The following is a 16,972-nucleotide window of genomic DNA, read 5'->3' as shown; positions in this document are numbered from 1 at the left end:
CTTCCCTGGATCAAGTGGTGAGTCTTCAATGCTTCTTTTGATATTTCTAATTATCTGCAACCAATCATTGATCTCAGGAGCATTCTACACTGGCAGAACCGCTGAGCTCAGTGATTGGCTGCAGCGCTTTCAACATGACACCTGCACTTCAGACAATAAGACTCATTGGATGCAGCAGAGGAGAGACAGAACTGGACCTGGATAAGATGAGTAAAGAACATTTTTTTTTTTTTGACAATAGAAAACCTCTATCATTTTAAGGATGTGTGACGCCCCTGGACTAGTCAGGTCGTCACAGGGTACTGCACGCTCTTTATTCTTAGGGGTACTTTGCACACTATGACATCGCAAGCCGATGCTTGCGATGCCGAGCGCGATAGTCCCCGCCCCCGTCGCAGCTGCGATCTCTTGTGTAAGCTGCCGTAGCGAACATTATCGCTACGCCAGCTTCACATGGACATACCTTCCCTGGAAAGTCGCTCTGGCCGGCGACACGCCTCCTTCCTAAGGGGGCGGGTCGTGCGGCGTCACAGCGACGTCACACGGCAGGCGGCCAAAAGAAGCGGAGGGGCGGAGATGAGCGGGACGTAAACATCCCGCCCACCTCCTTCCTTCCGCATAGCCGACGTGAGCCGCAGGACGCAGGTAGGAGATGTTCCTCGCTCCTGCAGCTTCACACACAGCGATGTGTGCTGCAGCAGGAATGAGGAACAACATCGTAACATCGGTCCTTCCGAAATTATGGAAATGACCGACGCTATACCGATGATACGATTTCAACGCTTTTGCGTTCGTTAATCGTATCAAAAACGCTTTACACACTCTGATATCAACAGCGATGCCAGATGGGGTCACTTTCGATTTAATCCCACCGACATCGCACCTGCGATGTCGTAGTGTGCAAAGTACCCCTTAGTGCAGGACTCAACCTCCCTATGTTTCTGGGTTCCCAACCTATAGTACTGCCTCCATCAGCATCCAAAATCCCAACCACACCTCACACCACACCCTGCCAGACACACCAGTGGGCTGCTGAGCTGGAATAGGGCCGTCCACCTAGGGGTCAGACAGATTGGTGGGAGGGGGGAAGTCAGTGAGGGAGGAAGTGGAGAGCAGAGCAGAGCAGAGCTGACAGGCAGTGAAGTAGTAGCTCCCAAAGAGTGAGAAGCTGGGAGTTGGAGCTCCCAGGAAGTTACAGGTTGGGTTGCAGACGGTGGTCTGGGCTGGAGGAGTCGGAGACCCGGTCACAGGGTATTGAGGCTAGGTGCCTGGACCCCGTCTTGGAGGACGGGAGGCATCTGAGTCTAATAACCGATCTGGGACCAAAAGCACGGCAGGGTACTGGACCCTAGGTCAGGGAGTAGCTTCAAGCAACCGGGCAATTAAACTGTGGAGGATAGTGACTTTATGGACTGTACCCAAGAAGCTCAGAGATCAGGGGCACTAGCGCAATGAGGGGAATAGTGTGACGCCTTGGCCTATCAGGTCATCACTGGGTATTGTGCAATCTGCACTTCTGCCTGGTATCTGTCGCGGGCGGAGGAGGGGACGATACGCTCTCCCACTGCTCAGGTCCGGCTGCCGCTGCTCTGCGGCTGCTGCTGCTGGGTGGCTCGAGCGATGCCCGGATCCCGGGGACTCGAGCGGCGCTCCTCGCCCGGGAGTGAAAAGGGGGTGGTTTGGTGTTGGGGATATTGTCCGTGACGCCACCCACGGTTGTGGTGATTGTGTGGACACCACCGCTGCTCTGGACGGGGATCCCGGGAGCGGTGATAGGGAGCAGCTTTGTTGTTATTTCTCCCCTCCATGGGTAGGGGGTTGGTCGTCCCGGGGCCCGGTGATGGGGTAGGAGTGGATGGCAGGTGGGTTGCGGGGCCTGGTGAGGTGCAGGGTCGCAGGGGCAGCGCTGTGCCGCACAGCACGGAGGTACTCACTCAGCCCAATGATGATGACACAGTTCACGGTAAAACAAGCGGCTGGATGGACGGGTCCCTCGGACGGCTGCGGTGTTGTTGTTCCCTGCAGGTTAGTGATGACTGTCTCTCCCTGCACCTATGTTCTATGTTGATTCCGATGGGTTCCCACCGGTAACCCGCTCCCCGACCTGGATGTGGGCCGGAGGAGCCCCTTTTGCCCGCAGGCGCTGGCCCTGGGAAACGGTTGCCCTTGGCGGTGGCGGTGTCTCCCCTTCACGGTTGGACGGTTGCCTTCGGTCGGGACTTGACTGTTTGGAAACCCGGAGGTCCCCTTCACTAACGGATTTGGCAACTTCACGGCGACTCCTATCCTTGCCGGGGTCCGAAAAGCCCCTGCCAATGGTGCTGGCTTCTCCTTGTGTACCGGTCCGGTACCGCCGGGCCACCGCCCGTCCACGGTCCTTACGGCAAACTCCGATAGGCCACTCCTGCAGACGGTGACCACCGTCTGCCAACCTTGCTGCTCTGTCCGGGCTACACACCCGGACCAACTTCAGGCTCTTTAGCTGTCACTTTACTCTTTCCACTTTCACTGTCAAAACTGAACTCTTTCCTTTCCAAACTCTATCTCTCTACTTCACCTCCTTCCACTTCCTCCTCCAAAACTAGACTGCCTGTTTTCCCTCCTCCAGGACTGTGAACTCCTTGGTGGGCGGAGACCAACCGCCTGGCTCCACCCCCTGGTGTGGACATCAGCCCCTGGAGGAAGGCAACAAGGGTTTTGTGTTTGACCTTGATGTGCCTGCAGCGAGTGTGGGGTGTGTAGATGTTGTGCTCTGTGGCCCCTGGCTTGTCCAGGGCGACACATTCCCCTTTAGCAAAATGCAGACCGTCCTCGGGCTGCCCGTCCATCACCGGTTTTATTTTCACCAACTGGAAAATATAAAAATATAGAAAACGGTAACACACTTACAATTAAAATAACATCTTCCCACATCGGGAGGTACTCTTACTTAAACGTTGCAACGGTAAACGGTTACGGCTTCCGTTCTCTCCCACCCAAGCAACCTGGCCCTGATGCTGCCCCTAAGCAACAGGCAGCACCCCTTGACCCCAGTCCTGCACAAATTGCCCGAGCGGGTTCTGTCCTTTCCAGGGGACCCACGTCCATGGGGAACCCCTGAAACCCCCAGAGGATTGCCACCGCTTCCGGTGGTGGCTGGGCCCCAGCCTACTCCACTGCGGGCTCTTCCTCCAATCTGCCTCTCCGGAGGTAACGGTGGAAGCTGCAACAACATAATTATTTACACGCCACAAGTTTGTGGTTGCCTTGCAAGTTCTCAGGCATGTTCATAGTAGTTTCTATGCAAGGTGAAGGGGGTCCCAACAGGGACCAGCTGCCGACTACGACCGGTTCAAATCAGCAGTAAGTCACTTTAAATAAATAAATAACGTAAATAAACTTTCCAGCAATTATTCATTTTCATTTTCAAACTTTAAAACTTTTAAACAGTGCTTTCAACACACAATGTTCACCCCCCCCCCCTCTAAATAGTAGTTTCCCTGTACCTAATTGGGGTCTACCTAGGTTGGGGCAAGTGGACCTCCGGGGTCCGGTGTCAGTGGTGACAGGCAGCGGGGGAGAGGGAACAATCAGTCTCTCTTCCCTGTTATCGTGTGGGGCAGGCAGAAGCATAGGGGAGCTGGGCACAGGTTCATCCCTGGGCACTGGCACTGGCTCTGGCTCACGGTTGACCACCTCCATCACTTCTTCATCCACGGGTTGTGGGAACAGTATCACTGAAAGAATCACCGCGTCGTTCTGTGTAGGCCAGTCCGCTTGGAAGTCACCCATCATGGTGTGGATTACCTCTTTTGCCTTCTCCGCTTGTGGAGGAACCGGAACTTCAGCCGTTGCCCTCAATGCTGGTGGGCACCTTTTTAGATGGTCCCGGGAAACCGTGGCTAAAGTGCCCTCTTGGTCACGACTGATCTGGTAGGCCTTCCCATCTTCCCATCCTGTGGGCTGTATAACGTATGGGGTTTGTTCCCATTGATCATCCAGCTTGTGGGTTCTCCTCTTCCGCTTCAGCACTACATCTCCAGGCTGGAAAGGGCCAGCAGACGCCTTCTGGTTGAAGCACTGCTCTTGCTGTTCCCGACTCCGACTCAAGTTCTTCTCGACATATTCTTGAATCTGTCGGTACTGCACCCTCCGCCGAGTTTCCCATTCAGCTGTCGAAGGGAGTGCTTCTGGGGCCTCCAATCCCATGTCCAGATCCACCGGTAGCCGACCGGGGCGAGCCCTCATCAGGTATGCTGGGGTGCACTTCGTTGAGCTGGAAGGGATATTGTTGTACATATCGACCAAGTCGGGTAGCTTCTCCGGCCACAGGTTCCGCTCTTCCAGTGGCAACGTCTTGAGGAGGCTCAGGACCAAGTGGTTCATCTTCTCACAAATGCCATTGGTCTGGGCATGGTAAGGGGTGGTCCGGATCTTCTTGCAGCCGTACAACTGGCAAAACTCATGGAACACCTCCGCTTCAAAGGCCGGGCCTTGGTCAGTAAGCACCTTCTCAGGGTATCCATGTGGTCGGCAGAAATAAGCCTGGAACGCTCTAGCGGCAGTACGACCAGTTAGGTCTTTGACTGGGACAACCACCATGAACCTTGAATAGTGGTCTACTATGGTTAGAGCGTAGGTGTACCCACTTCGGCTGGGGGTGAGCTTTACATGGTCCAGGGCGACCAGCTCCAGCGGTTGATGTGTAACGATCGGGTGTACGGGCGCCTTCTGGCTGGCCTCGTCCTTCCTTCTCAGCGTGCAAGGACCGCACTCTCGGCACCAGGCCTCTACAGACTCCCGCATCCCACTCCAATAGAACCGCTCCCTCAACAGCATCTCCAGCTTCTTCCATCCGAAGTGTCCGGCACCATCATGGTATGCTTGTAGAACGGTGGGCACATTAGCTTGGGGAATCACCAACTGGCGGATTTTCTCATGAGTCTTCGGGTTAATCAGCTCACGGTACAACTTCCCCTGGTGTAGATACAACCGGGTCCGTTCTCGCCACAGGCGCTGGGCTTCAGCCGGGGCGGCAGGGTCTATTCCAGCAGCACCTTGCTCCACTAGGATCTTAACTATGCGGACAGCGGGCGCCTGGTTTTGAGCTTCCTGCCACTCTTGACTGGGCAGCGGGTCCAGATTCGCCCGTTGCTGGTGGACATGCACCTTCTCAGTTGGTGGCTGGTGAAATGCAGGCAACTCGATCTCCTCGAGGTCGTCATCCTCGCACCCTTCTTCTGACAAGTGGGGCATCCGAGAGAGTGCATCAGCATTAACGTTGGCACGACCGACCCTGTATTTGATGGTGAAATTGTAGTTGGCTAGCCTGGCCACCCACTGCTGTTCCAACGCGCCCAACTTGGCCGTGTCCAGGTGGGTCAGCGGATTATTATCCGTGAAAGCGGTGAACTTTGCTGCGGCCAGGTAATGGCGGAACCGCTCGGTGATAGCCCACACCAGCGCCAGGAGCTCGAGCTTGAAAGAGCTGAAGTTCTCAGGATTCCTTTCAGTCGGTTGGAGCTTTCGGCTAGCATAAGCAATCACCTTTTCCTTCCCATCTTGGACCTGGGACAAGACTGCCCCCAAGCCCACATTGCTGGCATCGGTGTAGAGGATGAACTGGTTGCTGTAATCGGGATACGCCAGGATCTCCTCTCCGGTCAAGGCCGCCTTCAGTTGACGGAAGGATTCCTCATGCCTCTCTTCCCACACCAGTGGGGCTCCGATGGGTCTACCACCTTTGGTCTGTCCCACGAGGAGGTCTTGCATGGGGGCAGCCATCTTCGTGTACCCCTTGATGAAGCGCCGGTAGTACCCCACCAGACCCAGAAACTGCCTTACTTCCCTCACTGTGGTTGGTCTCGGCCAGTCTTGGATGGCAGTGATCTTCTCGGGGTCGGGGGCAATACCTTCTGCACCCACCACATGCCCCAGGTACTGCACTCTGGGTTTCAGCAGGTGACACTTGGAGGGCTTCAACTTCATCCCGTATTTGGCAAGGGACGCGAACACTTCGGCCAGGTGCTCCAGGTGGGCTTCATACGTCTGGGAGTATACAATCACATCATCCAGCTATAACAGGACGGTCTCGAAGTTTAGATGCCCCAGACAGCACTCCATCAGCCGTTGGAAGGTTCCAGGGGCATTGCACAGCCCGAACGGCAAACTATTGAATTCACAGAGCCCCATTGGGGTGGTGAAGGCAGTTTTCTCCCAGTCCTCCGGTGCCACAGCCACTTGCCAGTACCCGCTGGTGAGGTCAAGGGTGGAGAAGTAATTTGCAGTTCTCAGTGCGGCCAAAGACTTCAATACGGGGCAGTGGGTAAGCATCTTTATGCGTTATCTGGTTAATCTTTCGGTAATCCACGCACATCCGCATGGTGCCGTCCTTCTTCTTAACCAGTACCAATGGGGCGGCCCAGGGACTACAGCTGTCCCTAATGACCTCTGCCTCCTTCATGTTCCTCAACATGTCCTTGGCACATTGGTAGTGTGCAGGGGGAATAGGCCTGTACCTCTCTTTGATAGGGGGGTGTTCACCGGTGGGAATATGGTGTTGGATCCCTTTAACCTGCCCAAAGTCTAGGGGATGTTTGCTAAAAACTTGCTCATACTCCCGTACCACCCGGTATACCCCTTCTTTGTGATGTGTAGGGGTATCGTCAGTGCCTACATGTAGCTGTTGGTGCCACTCATCTAACTCCCCTTGGGGCGGGTGAGTGCTGGCAGTCGGTGGTGAGGTTGGGGGAACTGCCTCGCGGATGGTGTGGGGATCCAGAGTGAGCAACTTGGCAAGTGTAGCATACCGGGGAAGCCTGACTTCTTCCTCCCCACAGTTCAGCACCCTCACAGGCACTCTCCCCTTCTTTACATCTACCACCCCTCGGGCGGCCATTACTGTGGGCCAGTGCTCGGAGGGCATGGGCTCTATCATGGCAGGGTAGTCACGTCCCTGGGGCCCTACTGCTGCCCTACACCAAATCATCATCTCGCTCCTAGGGGGTACAATCAACGGGGCAACATCCATCACTCTCACCCCACCAATCTCTCCTCCTGTCGAGTTCACATGCTGGCGGTACATCAAGGCTCGGATCTCATGTTGCACAGCTCTCTGTCGACTCCCCGCCACCGTGGCAGCCAGCTGCTGCAGTATGGTCAGCACATCACTCATACAGTGCTCCATCACATTGGTTCCTAGCACTATCTTCGGGTTATAATCACTGGGTTCATTCATTATCACAATCATACCCTGGTGTTGCAGTTCAGCTCGCCCCACAGTCATGGACACTTGTTTGTATCCCACTTGGGTCAATGGGAGTCCATCAGCAGCAATCAGTGTTATACTAGCATCTGGGGAGCCAGCTCGTCTTTCCCCCAGTACCGTTGATACAGTGTGAATGGTATAGTGGTTACCTGTGATCCAGTGTCCAGGAGAGCCATCACCGGTATGCCGTCCACAGCCACGGGAATGATAGGCCGGGCCCCGATGTACCGGTCCCGCCAGTCTGGGGGGCCATGGGGTTCTACTCCTGAGGATTGGCCCGTGGCCCCAGGGGTTGCTCGTTTAACGACATCGTTGGGAGTAGTGGCCGGGTTTGCTGCACCTGTAACAAATCGGGGGTCCATGCCGTGAGTCATTGGTTCTTCTCCGCTGCATCCAGGGGACGTCCTCAGGACGGTCGGCGAGCTGTATCTTTGCCGGAGGCTGGGATCTGGTCTGAGGCTTGAGTGAGGCGAGGATCTTGGCAAGGTCTCCATCCATGCGGCGGACCTGGGCAGCCAGTTCTTCCATCGTGCTGCTTGGAGCTGTAGGTACGGGAGATGCTGGTAGGGCAGGGGCCACCACGACGGGGGCCGTCTCAACTGGCCACGGGGCTGGTTCCAAGACTTTCGAAGCTGGGGGTTGCAGAGCTTTAATGGCTGGACCCCAGTCCTGCACAAATTGCCCGAGCGGGTTCTGTCCTTTCCAGGGGACCCACGTCCATGGGGAAACCCTGAAACCCCCAGAGGATTGCCACCACTTCCGGTGGTGGCTGGGCCCCAGCCTACTCCACTGCGGGCCCTTCCTCCAATCTGCCTCTCCGGAGGTAACGGTGGAAGCTGCAACAACATAATTATTTACACGCCACAAGTTTGTGGTTGCCTTGCAAGTTCTCAGGCATGTTCATAGTAGTTTCTATGCAAGGTGAAGGGGGTCCCAACAGGGACCAGCTGCCGACTACGACCGGTTCAAATCAGCAGTAAGTCACTTTAAATAAATAAATAACGTAAATAAACTTTCCAGCAATTATTCATTTTCATTTTCAAACTTTAAAACTTTTAAACAGTGCTTTCAACACACAATGTTCACCCCCTCCTCTAAATAGTAGTTTCCCTGTACCTAAGTGGGGGTCTACCTAGGTTGGGGCGAGTGGACCTCCGGGGTCCGGTGTCAGTGGTGACAGGCAGCGGGGGAGAGGGAACAATCAGTCTCTCTTCCCTGTTATCGTGTGGGGCAGGCGGAAGCATAGGGGAGCTGGGCACAGGTTCATCCCTGGGCACTGGCACTGGCTCTGGCTCACGGTTGACCACCTCCATCACTTCTTCATCCACGGGTTGTGGGAACAGTATCACTGAAAGAATCACCGCGTCGTTCTGTGTAGGACAGTCCGCTGGGAAGTCACCCATCATGGTGTGGATTACCTCTTTTGCCTTCTCCGCTTGTGGAGGAACCGGAACTTCAGCCGTTGCCCTCAATGCTGGTGGGCACCTTTTTAGATGGTCCCGGGAAACCGTGGCTAAAGTGCCCTCTTGGTCACGACTGATCTGGTAGGCCTTCCCATCTTCCCATCCTGTGGGCTGTATAACGTATGGGGTTTGTTCCCATTGATCATCCAGCTTGTGGGTTCTCCTCTTCCGCTTCAGCACTACATCTCCAGGCTGGAAAGGGCCAGCAGATGCCTTCTGGTTGAAGCACTGCTCTTGCTGTTCCCGACTCCGACTCAAGTTCTTCTCGACATATTCTTGAATCTGTCGGTACTGCACCCTCCGCCGAGTTTCCCATTCAGCTGTCGAAGGGAGTGCTTCTGGGGCCTCCAATCCCATGTCCAGATCCACCGGTAGCCGACCGGGGCGAGCCCTCATCAGGTATGCTGGGGTGCACTTCGTTGAGCTGGAAGGGATATTGTTGTACATATCGACCAAGTCGGGTAGCTTCTCCGGCCACAGGTTCCGCTCTTCCAGTGGCAACGTCTTGAGGAGGCTCAGGACCAAGTGGTTCATCTTCTCACAAATGCCATTGGTCTGGGCATGGTAAGGGGTGGTCCGGATCTTCTTGCAGCCGTACAACTGGCAAAACTCATGGAACACCTCCGCTTCAAAGGCCGGGCCTTGGTCAGTAAGCACCTTCTCAGGGTATCCATGTGGTCGGCAGAAATAAGCCTGGAACGCTCTAGCGGCAGTACGACCAGTTAGGTCTTTGACTGGGACAACCACCATGAACCTTGAATAGTGGTCTACTATGGTTAGAGCGTAGGTGTACCCACTTCGGCTGGGGGTGAGCTTTACATGGTCCAGGGCGACCAGCTCCAGCGGTTGATGTGTAACGATCGGGTGTACGGGCGCCTTCTGGCTGGCCTCGTCCTTCCTTCTCAGCGTGCAAGGACCGCACTCTCGGCACCAGGCCTCTACAGACTCCCGCATCCCACTCCAATAGAACCGCTCCCTCAACAGCATCTCCAGCTTCTTCCATCCGAAGTGTCCGGCACCATCATGGTATGCTTGTAGAACGGTGGGCACATTAGCTTGGGGAATCACCAACTGGCGGATTTTCTCATGAGTCTTCGGGTTAATCAGCTCACGGTACAACTTCCCCTGGTGTAGATACAACCGGGTCCGTTCTCGCCACAGGCGCTGGGCTTCAGCCGGGGCGGCAGGGTCTATTCCAGCAGCACCTTGCTCCACTAGGATCTTAACTATGCGGACAGCGGGCGCCTGGTTTTGAGCTTCCTGCCAGTCTTGACTGGGCAGCGGGTCCAGATTCGCCCGTTGCTGGTGGACATGCACCTTCTCAGTTGGTGGCTGGTGAAATGCAGGCAACTCGATCTCCTCGAGGTCGTCATCCTCGCACCCTTCTTCTGACAAGTGGGGCATCCGAGAGAGTGCATCAGCATTAACGTTGGCACGACCGACCCTGTATTTGATGGTGAAATTGTAGTTGGCTAGCCTGGCCACCCACTGCTGTTCCAACGCGCCCAACTTGGCCGTGTCCAGGTGGGTCAGCGGATTATTATCCGTGAAAGCGGTGAACTTTGCTGCGGCCAGGTAATGGCGGAACCGCTCGGTGATAGCCCACACCAGCGCCAGGAGCTCGAGCTTGAAAGAGCTGAAGTTCTCAGGATTCCTTTCAGTCGGTTGGAGCTTTCGGCTAGCATAAGCAATCACCTTTTCCTTCCCATCTTGGACCTGGGACAAGACTGCCCCCAAGCCCACATTGCTGGCATCGGTGTAGAGGATGAACTGGTTGCTGTAATCGGGATACGCCAGGATCTCCTCTCCGGTCAAGGCCGCCTTCAGTTGACGGAAGGATTCCTCATGCCTCTCTTCCCACACCAGTGGGGCTCCGATGGGTCTACCACCTTTGGTCTGTCCCACAAGGAGGTCTTGCATGGGGGCAGCCATCTTCGTGTACCCCTTGATGAAGCGCCGGTAGTACCCCACCAGACCCAGAAACTGCCTTACTTCCCTCACTGTGGTTGGTCTCGGCCAGTCTTGGATGGCAGTGATCTTCTCGGGGTCGGGGGCAATACCTTCTGCACCCACCACATGCCCCAGGTACTGCACTCTGGGTTTCAGCAGGTGACACTTGGAGGGCTTCAACTTCATCCCGTATTTGGCAAGGGAAGCGAACACTTCGGCCAGGTGCTCCAGGTGGGCTTCATACGTCTGGGAGTATACAATCACATCATCCAGCTATAACAGGACGGTCTCGAAGTTTAGATGCCCCAGACAGCACTCCATCAGCCGTTGGAAGGTTCCAGGGGCATTGCACAGCCCGAACGGCATACTATTGAATTCACAGAGCCCCATTGGGGTGGTGAAGGCAGTTTTCTCCCAGTCCTCCGGTGCCACAGCCACTTGCCAGTACCCGCTGGTGAGGTCAAGGGTGGAGAAGTAATTTGCAGTTCTCAGTGCGGCCAAAGACTTCAATACGGGGCAGTGGGTAAGCATCTTTATGCGTTATCTGGTTAATCTTTCGGTAATCCACGCACATCCGCATGGTGCCGTCCTTCTTCTTAACCAGTACCAATGGGGCGGCCCAGGGACTACAGCTGTCCCTAATGACCTCTGCCTCCTTCATGTTCCTCAACATGTCCTTGGCACATTGGTAGTGTGCAGGGGGAATAGGCCTGTACCTCTCTTTGATAGGGGGGTGTTCACCGGTGGGAATATGGTGTTGGATCCCTTTAACCTGCCCAAAGTCTAGGGGATGTTTGCTAAAAACTTGCTCATACTCCCGTACCACCCGGTATACCCCTTCTTTGTGATGTGTAGGGGTATCGTCAGTGCCTACATGTAGCTGTTGGTGCCACTCATCTAACTCCCCTTGGGGCGGGTGAGTGCTGGCAGTCGGTGGTGAGGTTGGGGGAACTGCCTCGCGGATGGTGTGGGGATCCAGAGTGAGCAACTTGGCAAGTGTAGCATACCGGGGAAGCCTGACTTCTTCCTCCCCACAGTTCAGCACCCTCACAGGCACTCTCCCCTTCTTTACATCTACCACCCCTCGGGCGGCCATTACTGTGGGCCAGTGCTCGGAGGGCATGGGCTCTATCATGGCAGGGTAGTCACGTCCCTGGGGCCCTACTGCTGCCCTACACCAAATCATCATCTCGCTCCTAGGGGGTACAATCAACGGGGCAACATCCATCACTCTCACCCCACCAATCTCTCCTCCTGTCGAGTTCACATGCTGGCGGTACATCAAGGCTCGGATCTCATGTTGCACAGCTCTCTGTCGACTCCCCGCCACCGTGGCAGCCAGCTGCTGCAGTATGGTCAGCACATCACTCATACAGTGCTCCATCACATTGGTTCCTAGCACTATCTTCGGGTTATGATCACTGGGTTCATTCATTATCACAATCATACCCTGGTGTTGCAGTTCAGCTCGCCCCACAGTCATGGACACTTGTTTGTATCCCACTTGGGTCAATGGGAGTCCATCAGCAGCAATCAGTGTTATACTAGCATCTGGGGGAGCCAGCTCGTCTTTCCCCCAGTACCGTTGATACAGTGTGAATGGTATAGTGGTTACCTGTGATCCAGTGTCCAGGAGAGCCATCACCGGTATGCCGTCCACAGCCACGGGAATGATAGGCCGGGCCCCGATGTACCGGTCCCGCCAGTCTGGGGGGCCATGGGGTTCTACTCCTGAGGATTGGCCCGTGGCCCCAGGGGTTGCTCGTTTAACGACATCGTTGGGAGTAGTGGCCGGGTTTGCTGCACCTGTAACAAATCGGGGGTCCATGCCGTGAGTCATTGGTTCTTCTCCGCTGCATCCAGGGGACGTCCTCAGGACGGTCGGCGAGCTGTATCTTTGCCGGAGGCTGGGATCTGGTCTGAGGCTTGAGTGCGGCGAGGATCTTGGCAAGGTCTCCATCCATGCGGCGGACCTGGGCAGCCAGTTCTTCCATCGTGCTGCTTGGAGCTGTAGGTACGGGAGATGCTGGTAGGGCAGGGGCCACCACGACGGGGGCCGTCTCAACTGGCCACGGGGCTGGTTCCAAGACTTTCGAAGCTGGGGGTTGCAGAGCTTTAATGGCCCATTCCTTTAACACAGCAAAGTCCACATCAGGTGTTCTAGGGCCCACAGCCGGAGTTGTTTGCGATCCTCGGAGGACCTCATCCCCTGCATAAATTGCTCTACTAACATTTTGTTGCTGTCCGCCTCATTGATGGTGTCCACCCGCTTCAGTGTGCGGAGGGCGGTTTGCAGACGTAAAGCGTAGTCCCGAATGCTGTCCACAGGCCGTTGCCGACATTGGTAAAACTGCATCCTCAGCTCGGCTTCGGTACGGGTCTCAAAGGCAGTCTGTAGTTTCTCAAAGATGGTGGCTACAGAGAACCGGTCCCCCTCGGCCCAGGTCTCCGCCTCCTGCTCAGCCGCGCCGGTTAGCTGCCCCAGCACTACCGCTGCATGTTGCTTATCAGTCAGGGGGTACAATTCTAGGAGCGGGCTAAGCTTCTTCCGGAAGACCTGTAACGCATCAGGTTTCCCGTCATACTGCGGCAGCCAGGTAGCTCCGGGCACATAGGGCAAGGAGAACGGCATCACCTGAGCGAGAGCTGGGACCGCGGCACCCCCCACCAACGCGGCCGGGACCTGGGCAGGCCCATTCCCATCCACGGGTGCCACTGCGACCGCCACTCCCCAAGCAGCTCCGTCAGGTGCAGACATCTTGTTTCCGTCCCCCTTAGCCTCTTTCCGGCTCCTCCTCTATCGGGGCAGGGTTTTGGCCTTCGCGCCTCCACTACTCGAGGAGACGCTCGAGCGGGAACTTTTCACGCCAAAGATGGCGGCTTCTGAAATTTTCTGGCCGGACACCTCCGGCGGTAACAAGGCGCACCTCTACCAGACGGCAGAGCGGTAAGATCCTGTTCGTGACGCCAAGCTGTCGCGGGCGGAGGAGGGGACGCTACACTCTCCCACTGCTCGGGTCTGGCTGCCGCTGCACTGCGGCTGCTGCTGCTCGGTGGCTCGAGCGATGGGCCGGATCCCGGGGACTCGAGCGGCGCTCCTCGCCCGTGAGTGAAAAGGGGGTGGTTTGGTGTTGGGGATATTGTCCGTGACGCCACCCACGGTTGTGGTGATTGTGTGGACACCACCGCTGCTCTGGACGGGGATCCCGGGAGCGGTGATAGGGAGCAGCTTTGTTGTTATTTCTCCCCTCCGTGGGTAGGGGGTTGGTCGTCCCGGGGCCCGGTGATGGGGTAGGAGTGGATGGCAGGCGGGTTGCGGGGCCTGGTGAGGTGCAGGGTCGCAGGGGCAGCGCTGTGCCGCACAGCATGGAGGTACTCACTCAGCCCAATGATGATGACACAGTTCACGGTAAAACAAGCGGCTGGATGGACGGGTCCCTCGGACGGCTGCGGTGTTGTTGTTCCCTGCAGGTTAGTGATGACTGTCTCTCCATGCACCTATGTTCTATGTTGATTCCGATGGGTTCCCACCGGTAACCCGCTCCTCGACCTGGATGTGGGCCGGAGGAGCCCCTTTTGCCCGCAGGCGCTGGCCCTGGGAAACGGTTGCCCTTGGCGGTGGCGGTGTCTCCCCTTCACGGTTGGACGGTTGCCTTCGGTCGGGACTTGACTGTTTGGAAACCTGGAGGTCCCCTTCACTAACGGATTTGGCAACTTCACGGCGACTCCTATCCTTGCCGGGGTCCGAAAAGCCCCTGCCAATGGTGCTGGCTTCTCCTTGTGTACCGGTCCGGTACCGCCGGGCCACCGCCCGTCCACGGTCCTTACGGCAAACTCCGATAGGCCACTCCTGCAGACGGTCACCACCGTCTGCCAACCTTGCTGCTCTGTCCGGGCCACACACCGGGACCAACTTCAGGCTCTTTAGCTGTCACTTTACTCTTTCCACTTTCACTGTCAAAACTGAACTCTTTCCTTTCCAAACTCTATCTCTCTACTTCACCTCCTTCCACTTCCTCCTCCAAAACTAGACTGCCTGTTTTCCCTCCTCCAGGACTGTGAACTCCTTGGTGGGCGGAGACCAACCGCCTGGCTCCACCCCCTGGTGTGGACATCAGCCCCTGGAGGAAGGCAACAAGGGTTTTGTGTTTGACCTTGATGTGCCTGCAGGGAGTGTGGGGTGTGTAGATGTTGTGCTCTGTGGCCCCTGGCTTGTCCAGGGCGACACATATCCACCCTCCTTGGTTATGGATCCTGGTCCTTTGGTGTTGCTAACAGCTTAGCCAATCAAAATCCTAGGAACCCTTCCCACTATAACCTGCCAGACACACCATTGGGGGGGCCTGAAGGGAATAGGACCGCCCACATGGGGGGTTGGTGAGGGGAAAGTGAGGAAAGTGACAGTTGATTTGAGACAGTGGAGTTGAGCAGTGGAGAGTGAGAGGAGAGGAGGTGAAGTGACTCTCTGAGAGGGAGAGGTCACGGAGGAGAGCTCCTGTGTACTAAGTGGCAGACGTTGGTCTGGGCCTGGTAGGAGCTGGAACCCCGGTCGGTCGCAGGGGACAGTGTCAAGGGGTACGGTCTGCCGAGGAGGGCGGCCGGCGGCCTTGAGCTATCACCAGGCAGGGGCCAGGGCACAATGGGATACATGGACCGCAGGCCGGAAAGTAGCTTCACGCGTTCCGGTAATTTACCCGACGGGGGTGAAGACTTCAAGTGTCATTCCCAACCCGCTCCAAAATCGGGGTACTAGCGCACCGATGGGATAGGACTTTCCCACTACAGTCCAAAAACCTATACGTGAACCCTGAGAGCAAGCTCACTCCGTTAGCCATATGGGTGAGCGGGACCCGGAGAGTTTCATACCAACGGGTCCAACAGAGAGAAAGGTGCCAAGGACAGGGCCACAGGCTAACAGCAACACCAAGGGCAGGGACCCAGACGTTCTCCCTACAAGCTGCAGTGGTGCTCAGAATTCTGGTTTACAAGTTGTCGTTGTTGTTATTCCGGGACTGAGTGAGTACATTGAAAATCCCTGTTCCTATCCCCAACGGCACCCAAATACCATCCTATCATTAATGGGCCCCGGGACACAAACCCCCTACTCACGGAGGGGTTAAACATCAGGCTGGCACACCATCGTGACTGGGCTCCCCAACGGCAGCGGTTGTCCCTCACATTACTATGTACCGTGGGTGGTGACACAAATTTTCCAAAAAACCCCCTGTACATATTCCCCCCTTTTTTTAATCGAGTGGCCGCGCGACCCCTGGGTCCAGAGATCCCTCGAGCCACCGCGGATCCGGATTCGAGCAGCGGCCCAGCAGCTGGCACGGGGGCGGTACAATAGGGCTTTCCAAGCCAAGCAGCCCATTGAAATCCCAAGCATGAGCCCTTGAGAGTACAGCTCCACTACAAACAGTAGGGAGTGGGGCCCAGACAGCTTTATGCCAACGGGCCACAAGAACACTTCAAATTTTTGCACGGAGGCAGGCTCCGGACCACCCGGCAGTACCGTAGGGGATGGATACCCAGACGGGCTCCCCCAAGAGGGCAGCGGCATCCAGAGACTTCGTTTACCTTGTTGTTGGAGTCTGCTTTTCATCAGCAACGCTGTCTGAGTGAGTACATGGTCATCCCCTGCTACCACCTAGCCCTGCGCTCCCCTGCACACCACCATCCAGAGTTCTGGGGTCTCCCCTACCCGTGGAGGGAAACGTCATCTGGTTGCCCCACTCCATCTCCCCCTGGTACTCCCAACACTGGAAGTGGCGGTACTCCCCTTACCGCACACCACGGGTGGTGTCACAAACTAATATCCCCTGTAAATACCCCTCTTATCATTTGAATTGGCCGCAAGCCCCCGGGTCCGGAGACCCTCGAACCACAGCAGCAGCAACCCCTGGATCCAAGCGGTTCAACCGATGCAGGGGCGGCACACCTCAAAATGTCTGGTGTCACAAACAGGATTCAGACAGTACTCACTAACCTGGGTGACGTGCGGCTTGAGAATCAAAGCTGCAGTGTCAAAATCCCGGCGGCACAGATGAACAAGAGGAGATCAGTAAATGTACAATTCTAAAATAACACATCACAAAATTGTTATTTCCATAAATAGAAGGAATTCATTGAAAGCAAAAGTATTTCAGAAGGACTTAAAAGTAGATTTGATGGATCGATTGGCGTGAGACTGATCCATAGTCCAGGTCACTAGCCTCTGGCCATGGACGGGTGCTACATGAATTTCCTCACTAATCGGGATCCTAGGCTCAGCTTATGATTAGCTGGGCTAGCACTTGTCATCTGTGCAGAG

This window comes from Anomaloglossus baeobatrachus, chromosome 3, assembly GCF_048569485.1.
Source record: "Anomaloglossus baeobatrachus isolate aAnoBae1 chromosome 3, aAnoBae1.hap1, whole genome shotgun sequence".
Lineage (NCBI taxonomy): Eukaryota > Metazoa > Chordata > Amphibia > Anura > Aromobatidae > Anomaloglossus > Anomaloglossus baeobatrachus.
Note: the sequence above shows the minus strand (reverse complement) of the source record.